Below are 15,527 nucleotides of genomic sequence, written 5' to 3' on the forward strand. Positions count from 1 at the left end.
GGTCAGCGGGATTTCAGGCTGGGTTGCTGATACAGTGAGAAACACTTGGGGACCCTCAGAACATTGGCTATTTATGAGGTTTAGAAACATTTCAATATTTTTAAAAAGCCTATGGAGCTGTATCAGTGTGTGCCAGCACATGCCTTGGTTGTCCTAAACCAATACAATAGCCCCCTCTCCCGCACCCCCTTTTTCATAGTTTCACTTTCCCCAGTTTCAGTTAACTAGGGTCAACCGTGGTCAGAAAATATTAAATAGAAAATTCCAGAAATAAACAATTCATGAGTTTTAAATTGCATGCTGTTCTGAGTAGTATCACAAAATCTTGTGCCATCCTGCTCTGTCCAACCTGGGACTTGAATCACCCACTAGCCCAGCGTATCCACTCTTGTATGTGCTCCCTGCCCATTAGTCACTTAGTAGCCATCTTGGTTGTCAGAGTGACTGTCATGGTATCACAGTTCTTGTGATCAAGTCACCCTTTTTTTACTTAATAATGGCCCTAAAGTGCTAGAGTAGTTCAAATGTTATCATACGTATGTGTGTATAGGAAAGAAACATAATATATAGAGGGTTCGAGACTATATTCCCTGTGGATAAGGCGGGGACTACTGTACATCTTTCCTTCTTGCCACAACAGCTGATTCAAAAGTAGCCCAAATTGGGCCAATTGGAATGAAGTTCAGGACCTTTATCCTTTGGTTGGGGAAGAGCATGCCCTCTCCTGGGAGATGAGAATGAGAAAGAACGTGACTGTGGTTGCTTCTAGTTGAAATTTTGCAACAGGGAAAGAAACTAGCCAAAGGGTAGAGCCAACAATCAAGAACGGATGAACTGAGACAACTGCAGCCAAATCACCTTAAACTCTGGTCACTTGCACCTGAGTGTTTCCCATCCTCTAGACTCTTAGTTACATGAGCCAATAAATTCCTTTGATTGTTGATGCAAGTTTATGTTGGTTTTTCTGTTTCTTGTAATTAGAAGCATCCTAACTGGTACAATCCTGTGACTTTCTTAGCACATATTTATTAGATCCTTCCCTTTAAAACATTTTATTTTGATGTCTACTAGTGTAATTATTTTGTAATTACCTTTACCTTTGTGTCCTGTTAATAAATGAGATATCAGCCATGCTTCAAGGAAATAGGACTTTGCTGAAAGACTATTATCATCAATTTTATACTGAATTCTTATTTTAGAATACAACACAAAAGCAAACAGACACATGCATGTGTACACACACACACACACACACACACATCCCTACAATTTCCCCCAATGCATTTCTTGCCGTACATAATAAGAACTAACTTGTATTATAGCTGCAATTGATGGGCAAAATGGTACAAACAAACGGGGGAGGATCCATAATCTATGGAGATAGTGGAAAAATAAAATATTAACTCAAAGAAATATGCTTTGTGAGTAAAACTCTCATCTATAAGAATAATTCCAAAATGAATCAAATGGTAGTGCAAGGGCCAATTTAAATACAGAAGCTAGCAAAGAAATGGAGATGGGCAGAAATGAATAGAGGCAGCCAGGGAAAAATCATGAAGTTTGAACTACTTTTCCGCTATCTCAGCCTGTTGAAAATAAATTTTTCTTTTGTACTTCTGGGGGCCATTTTAAAAACAGAGCCAGGGAGGGGCAGAAACAAAGTACCAGTGTTCTCAGTATCCCCCCCCAAATGAAAATTTTGAGTTGACTCAATTGATTTAGGCTACCTTGAATACTGTTCATCTATTTGCAAACTGAATTTGAGGCTTCTGCTTTATACTCCTCATGGTCCTTACTGTCTATACAACCTCAAACAATAAATATTAGAAAATGCAATTCCACACTTAGCCAACATTTAAGTTACCTCTGATTAATTTTGAAATTAGCATATAGCTTTTAATAACAAGGAAAAAGAATTTTAGAAAGAAAACTATAAAAATGATAAAGTAGCTTTTCTCAGTATGCAATTCATATTAAATCGCTGGTGTCTGAAGAATACGGAACTTAGATTTTTATCAATACATGCAGTACCACACATTCCCTATTTTGGTTGCTAATTAGTATTCAGGTGTGCAGCAGAATACATGAAATGAAATGCTAATACTGTTTCATTTGAGATGTAACAGGTACAAGTTGTTACTTTATGCAGCATTCCCTTGTCTAGGTTCATGTATAATTGTTGCTTTTTCTTTTTCCTTTGTAATCATAATAGCTTTGTGTATTCATTTGATTCAGTCTCTTAAGGGCATTATATGAATAAATCTTGGTTTCAAAAAAATCATTATCTTCTGTAGTTTAGAAATTAAAATAAGAAATATCAGAATCATTTTTAAAAGGTTTCAATTGAGGATTTAGTTTCGTTGGCCGACTAGTATAAAAATTTTAGTTTTTTTCCTATATTTTGTTTCAATTAATTTGTGATTAACAGCTACATAAAATTGTGAACCACCTAATAGAAGTAGTTTTATAAATATTGCATGCCATTTTATGTTCTTCAATCTGTATTTCCCTTATCAAGTATTTTTATGTTAAAAAATTTCAAAGTTAATGTGAGGAAGTAACTAGCTACTTTAGTTAGATTTCTCTTCCTTGAAGAAAATTACTATAATGGTTACTTTTGCTAAAATGCAATTACTGTCACTGTAACAATCAATCATATTTTTATATAAGAAATTTTAACAACTTTTGAATACATTTAAGAAAAGTAAATGAAAAAGACTCAATGTGAAATAAGACTAGACAATGAATATCCCCCAATATCTGATGTGAAAAAAACTCAGCTATTTTCTTGTAATACATTTTAATGCATTTTTCAAGACAACTGTGAAAATTTTATAATATGGTAGTAAGCAAGTTTCTAGAACATCATTGAAAATGCTGTGTATATTCAACAATTAGTAGCTATTATTGTTTCTGTAGAATAGTTGACTCCTAATCCGTCAGAATCTGTAGTCCTTGAGTTTTGCGAATTAAACCAAAAGACACCATTTGAAAAGGTTTAATATTGTGATACGCCTACAGATGAAAATATCTCCATGTGAAAAGTGGAGGTTAGACAATATAAACTATGTCAGTTTTTGGCTTTAATAGTGATCACTAGTTGAGGTCAGGAAATTGTTTTTGTCTCTAAATATTGTTCAGTCACATGGAGATGGTGTTTTTTTCCCAAAAGCATCTGTTATATATCATGAAGGTGGAACATTAAACATAACATGAAATTAATACTATTCAAAATATGCTCCTCATATAGTATTGGGACTATAGAAACAGGTGACTTTGTCCATACTGTTATTTAACGTGTGTTTTGACATGGTGAATACATTTAAGTGGGACATTAATCAAAGTATATCAAAGGATAATATATTATAGGTAAAACAGATTATTATATGTAGCTATTGTACTAAACAGAAAATTAATGTCTGTTAGCACAGGCGATCACAGCTCTGTTCTCTCTCCTAATCCGTCTCTGCCTTGTCCTCCATTCCTGATGTCTGTTTCTTCCATTTCCCCCAGTACCTTTAATGGTGTCTCCATCCAACTGGTCTCCTAAACTGGATACATGATTTCTTCCTATTTAGGTCCTTCACTCAATCCATTACTAACAATTTCCATTTGAACATTACAAAGTCTCTGTAGACTTTCGGTCTTAGAATAGGCGCCATAGTCAGCCTTTTCTAGAACCTCTATAAGGTCTCAGTGAAATCAATCTCCCTTCTCTGTAACCCATCCTTTTCCCTGCTTCCGGAGTGATCTTTCCAAACTCCTTGGCATAACATACTGTCCCCAGCCCATTTTGTTTGGTCTCACTCCCCAGTTAGCTCCCTGGGCATTCCTTCCTACTGTCCCCTGTCCTGCTAGTGACTTAGTTAATTCACAAGTCCTGTAACAGTGGGGGCTGCCTTTTTTTTCTAGCATACCATTCCTAGGCCTCTCATTAGAAAATTACTATTTCCTCATCAAGACCTTCAATTAAAAGGCCTTTTCTGACACTCCCCAAGCAAATCTAAGTGTTTGCTGTGCTGTGCTGTCATAGCTGTCTGCACATAAGTGGTTTGTAGCGCTGTCTATGCTTTTTGAGCTTTCCTCCGCTACGCTCTGAGCTTCTGTAGATCGAGGATATGTCTTCTTCTCTTCTGTATCCTTAGTGCTTAGCTCAGTGCATGATAATACAGGAGGCTCTCAACACAAGGCGAAGGAATGAGCAAGTGAATAAATCCTTCAGTACTTCTAGGTGTGAGCCAACTTCAGTATTATTACTTATGGATTCACATTCTGTCTGGACACAAAGCCATGAAGAAAAATAATAATTTTGCCATGCTATAAAAATTTGCTTTTGCCAATTTACCTGTAAGTAAAATCCATTGCAACTATGTGGTATTATTCATTATTAGGAAGCCTCTCCATTCTTATGGATTCTTTTTATCTGGGGAGGGGCGGGTATTAAAAAATACGAGTTGTGCATGTCCAATGGGTAACAACTGCATGCATGATTATTTGTTAATAAAAAATCTCAGGCAAAGACAAACCATTACAAGATACCTGTTGGACATTAGATTTTTTTAATTTCCCTCAAAACTGAAGCTGGTCATAATAAAGTTCATCTGGTGGCAATTTGTTTTCCTTATTTTTTTCCAGTTTTATTGAAAAATAATTGATATATAATGTTGTAGAAGTTTAAGGTGTACTGTTTGATGGTTTGATTTGCATGTATTATTACATGTAATGATTACTACAACAGGTTCAGCTAACATCCATCTTTTCATATAGATACAAAAAAAAAGAAAGAAAGAAAAAAATTCCACTTGTGATGAGAACTCTTGGATTTACTCTCAATAACTTTCTTATATACCACACAGCAGTGCTAGCTATAGCCAATGTGTTATACATTACATCTCTAGTACCTATTTACCTTATAACTGAAGTTTATATCTTTTGACCACCTTACCTCAACTCCCCTTTCCCTACTCCAACCTCTGGTAACCACAAGTCTGATCTCTTTTTCTATGATTTTTTTGTTTTGTTTTATAGAGTTGGTGGCAATTTTTGGAATGTATTTTAAATTGAGACAGCAGCAGGCCAGTGCTATCTATAGAAAACTGCATGTGGCTCCATTGCCAATATGTGCTGTTTTGTTTTTCTTTTTAATTTCTACACTCTGTTATCAGAGAACTAATACAGGTGCTTCTTTATGTTACTGGCATGCTTTCTATAAAAGGAAAAGAATAATAGCCTAATTTTCAACATCTCTCTCTCTCTCTCAACTAACAGAGACCTTACAATTCTTTGATTTAAAGTACATTTCCATGAAACACCAGTCATTTTAAGCTGGTCAGAACCCCTGTGTTATTCGAGGGGTGACTCCTCCCTTTTCCTAGGGGTTTTGGTGGAAATGACGGCTGCTACAGGAGTGGGCAGAAGACCCAAACCTGTCCAGTCATGGTATCCCATCATTCTGTTAACAATGTTTAGTGCAAGTAGTGGGCAGATGACTCAGACAGGGCAATTTAGCGTTTTTCGATGAGTGTGTGTGTGTGTGTGTGTGTGTGTGTGTGTGTGTGTGTGTGTGTGTTGGGAGAGGAAGGACTTATTTATTTTTTGCATCTTAAAAGGTATAAAGATGCACACTTAGAAATACTGGCACTTATGTTTTCTGACATGTGAAGACAGTTTGTTTGGAGTAGGAAAATGTGAACCTTACGCACAAAGAGAAGCAGAGACTAGCAGAGTTGGGAGATGTTGAGTAAACCCGAATGATACTATGTGTACCCTGGAGCCTTGCCATGCCTGAAGTGAGAGCCATCCTTGAATTGGTAGGTATATGAGCCAATAAATTCCCTCTTTGTTTGAGTTCTTGCAGCCAAAATATTATACATTGGAGTGACATAATTGCTTAGAAAAACTAAGTGTTTGGCTCTTTAAGTATGAAATATCAGGGTTAAATAAATAAAAAGTAATAGTGACCTGTTGCTGCCTCCTAAAAGGGATAACTACAAAATGTGACAATGAAAAGTAGCATGGGAAGAGGCTTCTGAACATTAGCCCTCTGACATCTCTCAGTATTTACCACTCTAGAGCACTTGGAAGTTTTAGCAAATCATTTTCTTTCATTCTTTCCTATTTTAAATACAACATTTAGTTAATTCACAGTAAAAGTACTAAACTGGTGTGATGGCTTTATATCATGTGAATATCTCCAAATTCTCTTCTAGCATGGTTCCAGGTTAGGGTTGGCCACAGAGAAATGTGTGGCATTTGGCACCCATTTCTAGGCTCTGAGGAGTATTGCAAGGCAGGCATTGCTGGAGTTTGGGCAGATTGTCACAGATCTGTTGTTAGCAACGAGTGGCTGCTGGGCTCCCAGCACCTCCACCTCCCATCAAACCCCTTCATCTTCTGAGAAACCCAGGCCAGGGCTATGTACAGCTCTGTGGTCAAGGATGTTGACTTATCCCACAAGTGGCCCAAATCATTGGGACTGGAGGTTGTGAATAATGAGGTGACCTTTCAGTTTTTCCTTGCAGGTTCCAATTTGTCCTTGGTTGCCACGACTTCATATCCATCTTCTCTTTTTCACTGCTGATGCTCAGGCTCAGCACCAGATCAGAATCAGCAGACACCTAGGATGGTATAAGGGCTAATGCTTATATAGTGAATTCCTTGTTCTGTCACTCATATCAGCTCTTCCTGCCTGATAGAATGTTAATTCTAACTGATGGGTGGCCTATTTAGTTATTTATGAAACCATGTGAGAATTTATCTATTGGGTTGTCGGAAAATTCATGACACATTTTTGCAACAAGAAACATAGAAAAAAATACATCATGACTTTTCCAACAGCCCAATATTATTGGGAAGCACTGATGAGGTTGAAAGAATTTAGGCTTTATATTGTCTTTTTTTTTAGCTGAGCCATCCTGTCACCTGTTGACAGCTCAGCGGCAGCTCATCTCAGGCCTGGCATCGAACTGCTGTTGCTCAGAGTTCACATTCTTGAGCGAGCTCTTAACCAACTGAGCCACTCGGCCAACCCCTTATGCTCAGTCTTTACATTCTACTTTTGCTATTTGTTATCTGTATGACTTTGACCAAGTGATTTGGTCTCTTGATGCCTTTGATCTCTTGACAGCTTCCTCAGCTGTCAAATGGGGAACAGTATATCTACCAATGTGATTGCTATTTAAAATTCACAAGGCAATAACATTTGTTTTGTCACTGGACTGTTGTCCATTATTGCAGTCCCAGCATCTAGCTCAAAAATTACTACATTGTACCTACTACATAACCTTTTCTAAATTGATGGATAAATGGGTATGTTCATCTAATACATTTTCATCTTTTCTCCTCATTCTTTATCAGAGTTGTGGTAGAGTCAATTATTGCTCAGACAATACTTAGTCTCTTTCCCCCAAAACACTTCCAAGGGAGCAGTATAATACTCCATCCCACTGATGTTGATCTGGGCCATGTGACTTGCCTTGGCCAATGGGGTGTTAGAAATGTGGGCAAAGGTTTGACATGTACTTTTGTACTGGGATTTACACTCTTGCTCTGTGCTTCTACCAAGATAAGCATATACCCCTGGTAGCCACTGCTTCTTTAGTGTAGGCCTCTGAGTGAGACCAGCGAAGCAGCCATTCCAGCTGACTCATAGACATGTGACTAAGAATCAATGCTTATCTTTCAATGACTTGAGTATTGGGGTGGTTTGTTATGGAACAGTCACTGACTGATACAGAAGGACTTAGTTGTAAAGATAGAAATCTATATTTATAGATTTAGCAGGCAAAAAAAACTTTAATTCAATTGGGTATGTGCCTATTATAAATTAGATGGATAGATCAAAACAATAGCTTAAGACTCTCTTTGGTCAGATTAACCCCTCTGCTAACGTAGTTTATGGGTACAATTCTGGTCATAGTCCTGGGATGGCTGTAATGCGTGTTCAAAAAGCATATGACATTGTAGCTATCCTCAAAAAGCACATAAATATGTCCTCAAAAGTGAACACTTAAAAAAAAAAGTACCTCATCTCCAAGCTCTGTAGCTGGCCCAGCACAGGGCCATTGTGTTGTTTCTCATTTGAACATGTAGAAAGTATTCTGTACTACTTAGAGGCTGTGTGACCTTGGAGAAGAAGAAACTCAACTTCATTTATTCATCTTTAAAATGAGGATAATAATAGCTACCACCAATGGAGTCATGAGACTTAGATGAAAGCATGTATACAAAGCTCTTAGCACTCTGTCTGGCACATAATAAGCAGTCAATAGACGTTAGCCTTTGTTATGGTTGTTATCTTGTGAGTGACAGGATGCTTAGGCTCAAGGCCAGGCTAATTCTCCCACTCTAAGCCATGGTAAAGTGATAGAGCATTCTAGCTTGGCTCTGTGCTAGAACAGGGAGTCTCATAGCAAGAAGAATTCATTAAAGGGAAAATCTAAGAGACCAGAACTGTAATCCTTATGAAAGCAAAAATAATGTAGATCATAACTTTTTTACAACTATTCCTACAGAGTCTGTTGCATTATATTTCAGATTTCTCTTCCTTAGGCTAAGGAATCCAAATGCTTTTAGTTATCTTTGTTGTTCATTTGTAAATCATCTTCTAATTTTTTTACATTTCTGATTTTATTTTGGGAAGACCAAGGGAGATCTGATCTGAGCCAACCACAGTGCAGCGATAATAGGCTGGGATAGAGTACATATTTTATACTATTTTGTTTTATTTGTCTTGCAATATTCATTTTTCAAGCCTATCTTTCTCTATTCTTAGCCATTGGTTTGGTAGGTGAGATTGGCCCTATTTCTCATTCCTGGACATGACCTTGTTTAGCTTATCAACATCTTATTCCTGTGGTCCTTCTGATTCGTTCAGAGTTAGGCACGTGACCCTACTTGGACCAAGGAGATCCTGAACCAAAAAATTATATTTGACTGTTGAGGTCTTTTTATTCTTGGTTGGTGTGATACAAGGATGTCAGACTTGTAGCTGTTGTGGATTGGGCTATTAGGGGCAAATATATAGAGCTGGAGGGTAAAATCAACAGCGAGGAAGGCAAAGTGTGAGAGATAGGGAGAAGCTGGCTCACTGGTAACATCAACAAAGCTGCTAAATTCCGCCTTACTTGAAGTCAGAACTGTGTCTGGATTTCAGCTCCTTAAGTCCTGTTTGAGGCAGTATGAATTGGGTTTTCTGTTATATGGAGTATAAAGATACCTACACACTGTGAAAACTTGGTGATTAGTGATGATGATAAGGTGTTTTTTTTTTGTTGTTGCTGTTTTTTTTAAATTTTTTATAAATGAAAGTCCTGCTTTAGCACGTGGCACACTCAGCTAACTGTCCATTTTTCACTATTCCTTTTCCTTCCTTTTGACTGGGTGTGTGTAGCACAGTAGGGATGTCTTAATTACAGTTTCAAAATACTTTCTCAAGGAAATATAATGTAAGATGTAATGCTAGATGAAAAAATCAGGACAAAAAATTCTATATACATACACAACATATGTATGTGTGTGTAAATATATATATATATATAATATTATATCTATTTTTCTCTAGATAGTACTCAACTATGTAGACATACATAGGAAAATATTACTTTCATAATAATAAATAATAAACATTAAAAATACTCCTCCCTACTATGGCATTATTAACATAGAATGTCATCCTTTTCAGACATGAAACACCCCCTCCCTATCTAGATGGTCCTTGTGACACTTATATTACTTCATTTGTCACACACTCATTTCGCTTAACAGCTAGATTGTGATCAAACATTATAGCACATTAATTCCCTAGTGAGACAAGTTAGAATATAGTGTGCCCTGCTGTTTTGTCACATTTTCCTTTTTCTATTGTAACTTTCTTTTAACTTCACCAAATCTGGTGCTTTTATCAAAATGATTGACTCCTAAATTGGAAGATTGTCTGATGGTTAGGCTCCATATCTCGAGTTAGAATTTTGTTTGAGATTTATAAGAGCCTGCGAGTGGCATTATCTCCACTGGCCTTATATAACACATATATCAGGTACAAGGTTTCTCATTCCTGAAGTTGTAGTTCAGAAACAAAGACAAAAGTGAAAGAAAAACTTTCTACTCTTGAAAGTAAGTGTACAAAGTATCTTAATGATTTTCTATGCCCTTTCCAATTATTACTAAATTTTATTTTCCCTATAATGACATATACCTTTAAAATAGCTGTCTTTCTGACAAAGCAAAGGAAATGAGTTATTCAAACTGGAGGGCTAGTAAAGCTGACATTAATTGAATAAGAAGATTGAAATATCATAGACATGGTTGATGTGTAAGCTCCAGGCCTAATTTTGTTGTTTTTAACTCTCGGGAGTTAAACACTTCCAGGAATACAGATGAGGTGAAGGAATTGTTAACTGGAGGGAAGAAGTAACAGCAGGGTATAATGCATATATCCTCTTAGTGTGTGATATACTAGCTAGGGTGTTTTAAAAAATCTGAGTTATTTTCTGAGGTCTTTGACCATACGTATCTTAGGGCTGTGCCTCTTATCCTTTGAAAGGATGGGAGAGGGTGTGTTGTGGTGAGAGAAGAAAGACAAGAGAAGTGGAAAACAGCCTTGGGGTTTTCTCTGTGTTGGTGGTAGAAGGAGGTGAGGATTCTGTAGCTTTCTCAAAGTTGACTTTTAAAACCCTGATGTTATAATGGAGTTATTGTTATATGATATTGGTGACAGAGATGAAATTTACATTCATTATTTAGGTTTTATCTACATTTTCATGAAAGAGGTATTCAAGGTCATTATTTGAACTAAAGTATAAATCTAATCCACTATAAAATGAAACAAATTATTGCAGGATGATACGATACTTTGATTCGACCTAGGTGTTAAGTCATGTATCTTGGTACATTAAATTGTAGCAAAAGAACATTTCCTTTTCTATCAACATATTTGTACTAACATACTCAATTATAGATAAGACAGGTGGTAGACAAATTAAATTTTTTTTCTTTTTTCTTGCCAAAGATTCATAGCAGCAGTTCATTAGACACTGTATGCATGGAGAATGCTTATGGAATAGCACCTGCATTTATTATGATATTTAAAACAATATATGTGGACTAAGGTTACTTAGATTTTTGGTTCCTTCCTAAAATAAGGGTTTTATTTAACTTGTTCTTAGCTTATATTCTCTCTCTCTCTCTCTCTCTTTCTCTTTCACACACACACACACACACACACACACATCCTTAGGTACTTTACATATCTAAGAAGAAATTTTACATATGGCATTTTTTTCCCCACTCAGTGTTAAGTTTAGTGATTGTTTTAGAAGTTATTAACAGACAAATTGACAAATTAAAAATTCAAAAATTTAACTGTGGTTAGTGTCAGAGAATATTTTTAATATATGTGCATTTAAAATAATTATCAAGCATTAAAATCCATCTTGAAAATATGAAATCTATCATTATTTTCTTCAAATCTGTAATGGTGCCAGAATTAAAGCTCATTTTCTGTATTCACAATTAAGTATATCTAAGACTTCCAAGGGGCCTGGACAGATTGTATCTTAATAACTGTCTATGGGCCTATAATTTACAATCTTTTTTAAAAAAAATGTACTCTCAGTTGTGAATTTAATAGTATATTATAGAGGTTAAGAGCCTGAACTCTGGAGCCAGGCTGCCTGGCTAAGCTCCCTACTAGCTACTTAACCTTGTTCACATTATATAACCTGTCTTCCATCAGTTTCCTCATCTGTGAAATGGGGATCATTGTATATACTTCATAATAGAGCTGTTGTCTGGATTAAATGAGCTGATAAATGTAAACCATTTATTTATTTATTTATTTATTTTATTTATTTTTTTTTAGCTGAGCCATCCTGCTACCTGTTGGCAGCTCAGCGGCTGCTCAGCTCGGGCTGGACTTGAACTGCTGTTGCTCAGAGCTCAAACTCTTGAGCGAGCTCTTAACCAACTGAGCCACTCGGCCGGCCCTAAATGTAAACCATTTAGAACTGTGCCTGGCTTAGAGGAAGCCTGACAGATATGAACAATTTTGATGACTTTTTTTACCCTCCCTCAAGGGTTGATTTAAAATCTTCCAATTAATATTATTTTATTATGCTTTTGAATCACAATGTCTCACCAAATAGACATTAAGAGCCTCAAGCCCTATATTATTCTATTTAAATGAAAATTTCAGAATATTTAATCAATACTTTCAGTAGTACATTCTATTGCATTATGTAAAGAAGATAATTCAGTAATTAAACTGAGATTTTTTTCATCCGTGTCACTAATATTCTAATGAACTCAAAGTATTTAATATACATGTTACAGGAAGCATATAAGTCTAATATAATAACTTTCTCATTCCCAGGGTACTTGTGACATTTAATTAGTTAACATTTGAAAAGTGCTTTGTGGATAAAAGTGCTACATAAGTGCTAAATCTTCATTGTTAGTAACAAATGATCAAGTTTGAAAGAACACATCAAGGATATCTTACAAAGGCATTGTACTGCATTGTAATTTTGCTTTTCAACTTTGTAGAAAACTGCCATTAACGTTTATTCTCCTGAGATAAAAGCAGGGCACTCTCACTGGAAATCTCAGCTCGGTTTACCCAGTGATAAATGGTGGGACTTTGACTGGGCCACCCAAAACCAATGCCTTTCACTTTTGTTATTATTGAAGTGAAGACTATCATGCTTAACCCTTACCTATTTAATGCAGACAAGAAAATAAATACTCCCATAAGGTACCATTAGCTTTGAGCTCTTTGCAGGACAGTGCAGCTTGTAACTGCTATGGATGATTGCTCAGTGACACCACATTCCCCATGTATTATATTTGGTCCAAGGGTGTGGAAGCAGGTAAAGAGTCTTTGTCCACAGTACTGATTGCAAAGACTGGCTATCTCCTCTCTGCCACCCTCCATTCCCTCATCAAAGGGAGCAAGTGAGAGAGCACAGCAAGCTGGAGAATCCCTGAGGGGCAAACGCCTCGAGAGATCACCAACTAGTCCAACACTTTTGTTCCTCAGGCACAAGTAAAACCCACTCTGAAAACAAAACTGTAATTGCACATTTTAAATGGGCGAACTGTATGGTATATGGATAACATAGCAAGAAAATGTTTTCTGAAAAAAGACCGCACGAGCAGACGTGTCTGTGTGTGTGTGTGGTGTGTGTAAAATGTCTGCTTCTTTGGCCCTTCTCTAAACTGAATGGAAACCTGCTTTACTGACCCTGCTTTCATTCCATTTGTGGCCTTTGATGGATTGTGAATGCAATGATGTTAGTCAGACAAGGACCCCAGATGATTTCTTCTTTCTTAAGAGCTAACGGTAAACAGTGAAGAAAAAGTTATTTAGACTTTCTCTTTTTCATATGACACTAACCTCTCAGGGGTTCTGAGAAGGTCTTATCGAGTCACCAAATTTCCTTTCCACTCTCTTTCCCAGCTCAGCCTTCTACTCAGTCCTCGCTGTTGGTTTCTGACATTTCACCTAGGGGCTGCATTCCTTTAGCTCAGTAGTTCTCAACTGCAGTTCTTTATGTGACATTTGGAAATAAATGCGGACATTTTGTATTACTATAATCAATTGGAGCAGGAGACAGGCATGATGATAAATGTCCTGCATGAGTAGTGAGTCATGCGAAACAAAAAATTATCCTATTCCAAATGCCAGCAGTGCATGTGGTGAGAGATACGGGCAGAATCTAGCTTAAGACTTTGGTTCCTTTTAACATATAAATACTGGAGTCAGCACTGGAACTCAGAACTTACCATAAATTCTATATTCTTTCCTTGGAAGGAGTTTGGTATAGACTGGTAAGAGATGGTGGAAAGAGCACCTGTATATGAATTTCCTGGAAATAATGCTTTCATGGGGGGAAAAGAAGATGAGAAGAGCCTGTGGCAGGTACTGTTGGTTGGCTGATCCACAGCAATTTTTTTCTAACCACCATCCCTCTTGTCTTCTTTCACTGAAGAGGCTGGAAAAACTAATTTACTTCCCCAGCATTCCTTGTAGGGGAGTGACCATGTGACAAAATGCTGGCCAATGAAAAGTACACAAAAGCTTGCCCAGGGTGGAAGTAGGGGCTGCTGGTAAAGTATTTATTGCTTTCCTGGTAAAAGCGGTAGCCGGTGCTGTCACTTTCCCTTTTCCTGCACTGAGTATGGATTTAATGCCCAGAGCCATCCTTCAACATAAGATGCAAAGCATGCCAAGGAAAGGGTAGTACATGGAGTAAGGTAAAAGGGAAGAACTGAAAGAGCTTGAACCTTAGGTACATACTTGAGCAGCCAAACTAATCCTGGTAACTGCTACCCTTGATCTTGTTATATGGGACAAATAAACTCTTTATTGATTTGAGCCAGTTAGTTAGGTTTCTTATTACCTGTAGCTCAACACATAACTAACAATATAAAATCAAAGGAAACTTGCCTGTGTATGCACACTTTGGGGCATGTCTACCCCTGCCTCTTCCAAGAATATTTTGTCAATCAGGATCATCCTACTCTGTACCCCAAAGAGTAAGCGAGCCTGACAAGGCCCTTGTGTGTTAGCTATATCTGCAACATTTAATGAGAGTCTACTACTTGAAAAGCAATATAACAGAAATAGGAATGAAAAAGATAGTCCCTACCTCAGTGAGCTTGAATTTTGAGACAAATAAAGGAGATGAATGATTTTACTAAATTATTCTAATTTGGTCTATATAAGAGCCAGTAATAGAATCAATTTGAAAAACATAGAACACGATTTGGAAAGCACAGAACATGGGAGGGGGAGAGACTGGAGTCAGAGAAGTCATGTAGAAAGTTACTGCTATCATTTAGGCTCAGGCAGTTTCCACACCACCGTCTGGCTCAAAAGATACCGTTGCTCAGTTTGAACATATGATATAAGGCAGAGCTGAGTTATCAAGGATACACCCCTTTTTACTTGAACAATTGGCTTTTCAACTGCTTTCCCACATTTCCATGACCCTGCTTGCTGAAATCATCTATTCTCATATTAAAATTTGATTAAGCATCTGTCGTGTTCTTAGTGGGAGGAAATGTTGCTTAGCGGTCAGGAGTGCAGACTATGGCTTTGAATTCTGGCTCCTCTATTGCTTACAAATGTGTATTTGTGCTTTGGCAAGTTACTGAACATCTCTGTGCCTTAGTTCCATCATCTGTACAATGGGGATAAAATTAATGCTATTTCATAGTGCTGTTGAAATGATTAAATGCAACCATATATTTTAAGTGCATAGAACAGCATAGAGTAGCTCCTCCATAAATATTAGCCATTATGTGTACAGCATTGGATCAGACCACTGGGAATGCAAACAAGGATACAAAGAAAGTTAGGACCGTAATCCTGCCACTTAGGGGGTTAATTGTTTTAGGAAAGGGGTAGGAATTCAGTTTGTTAAAGTTACCTGAAAGAAGGGGAAGAACTGAGATAAATCTAAACGTAGCCACTCTAACATGCAATTCCTTGCTCTGTGTACCTCAGGCCAGGCATCCTACCTGGT

Source organism: Hipposideros armiger, unplaced genomic scaffold (genome assembly GCF_001890085.2).
Source record: "Hipposideros armiger isolate ML-2016 unplaced genomic scaffold, ASM189008v1 scaffold_215, whole genome shotgun sequence".
NCBI lineage: Eukaryota > Metazoa > Chordata > Mammalia > Chiroptera > Hipposideridae > Hipposideros > Hipposideros armiger.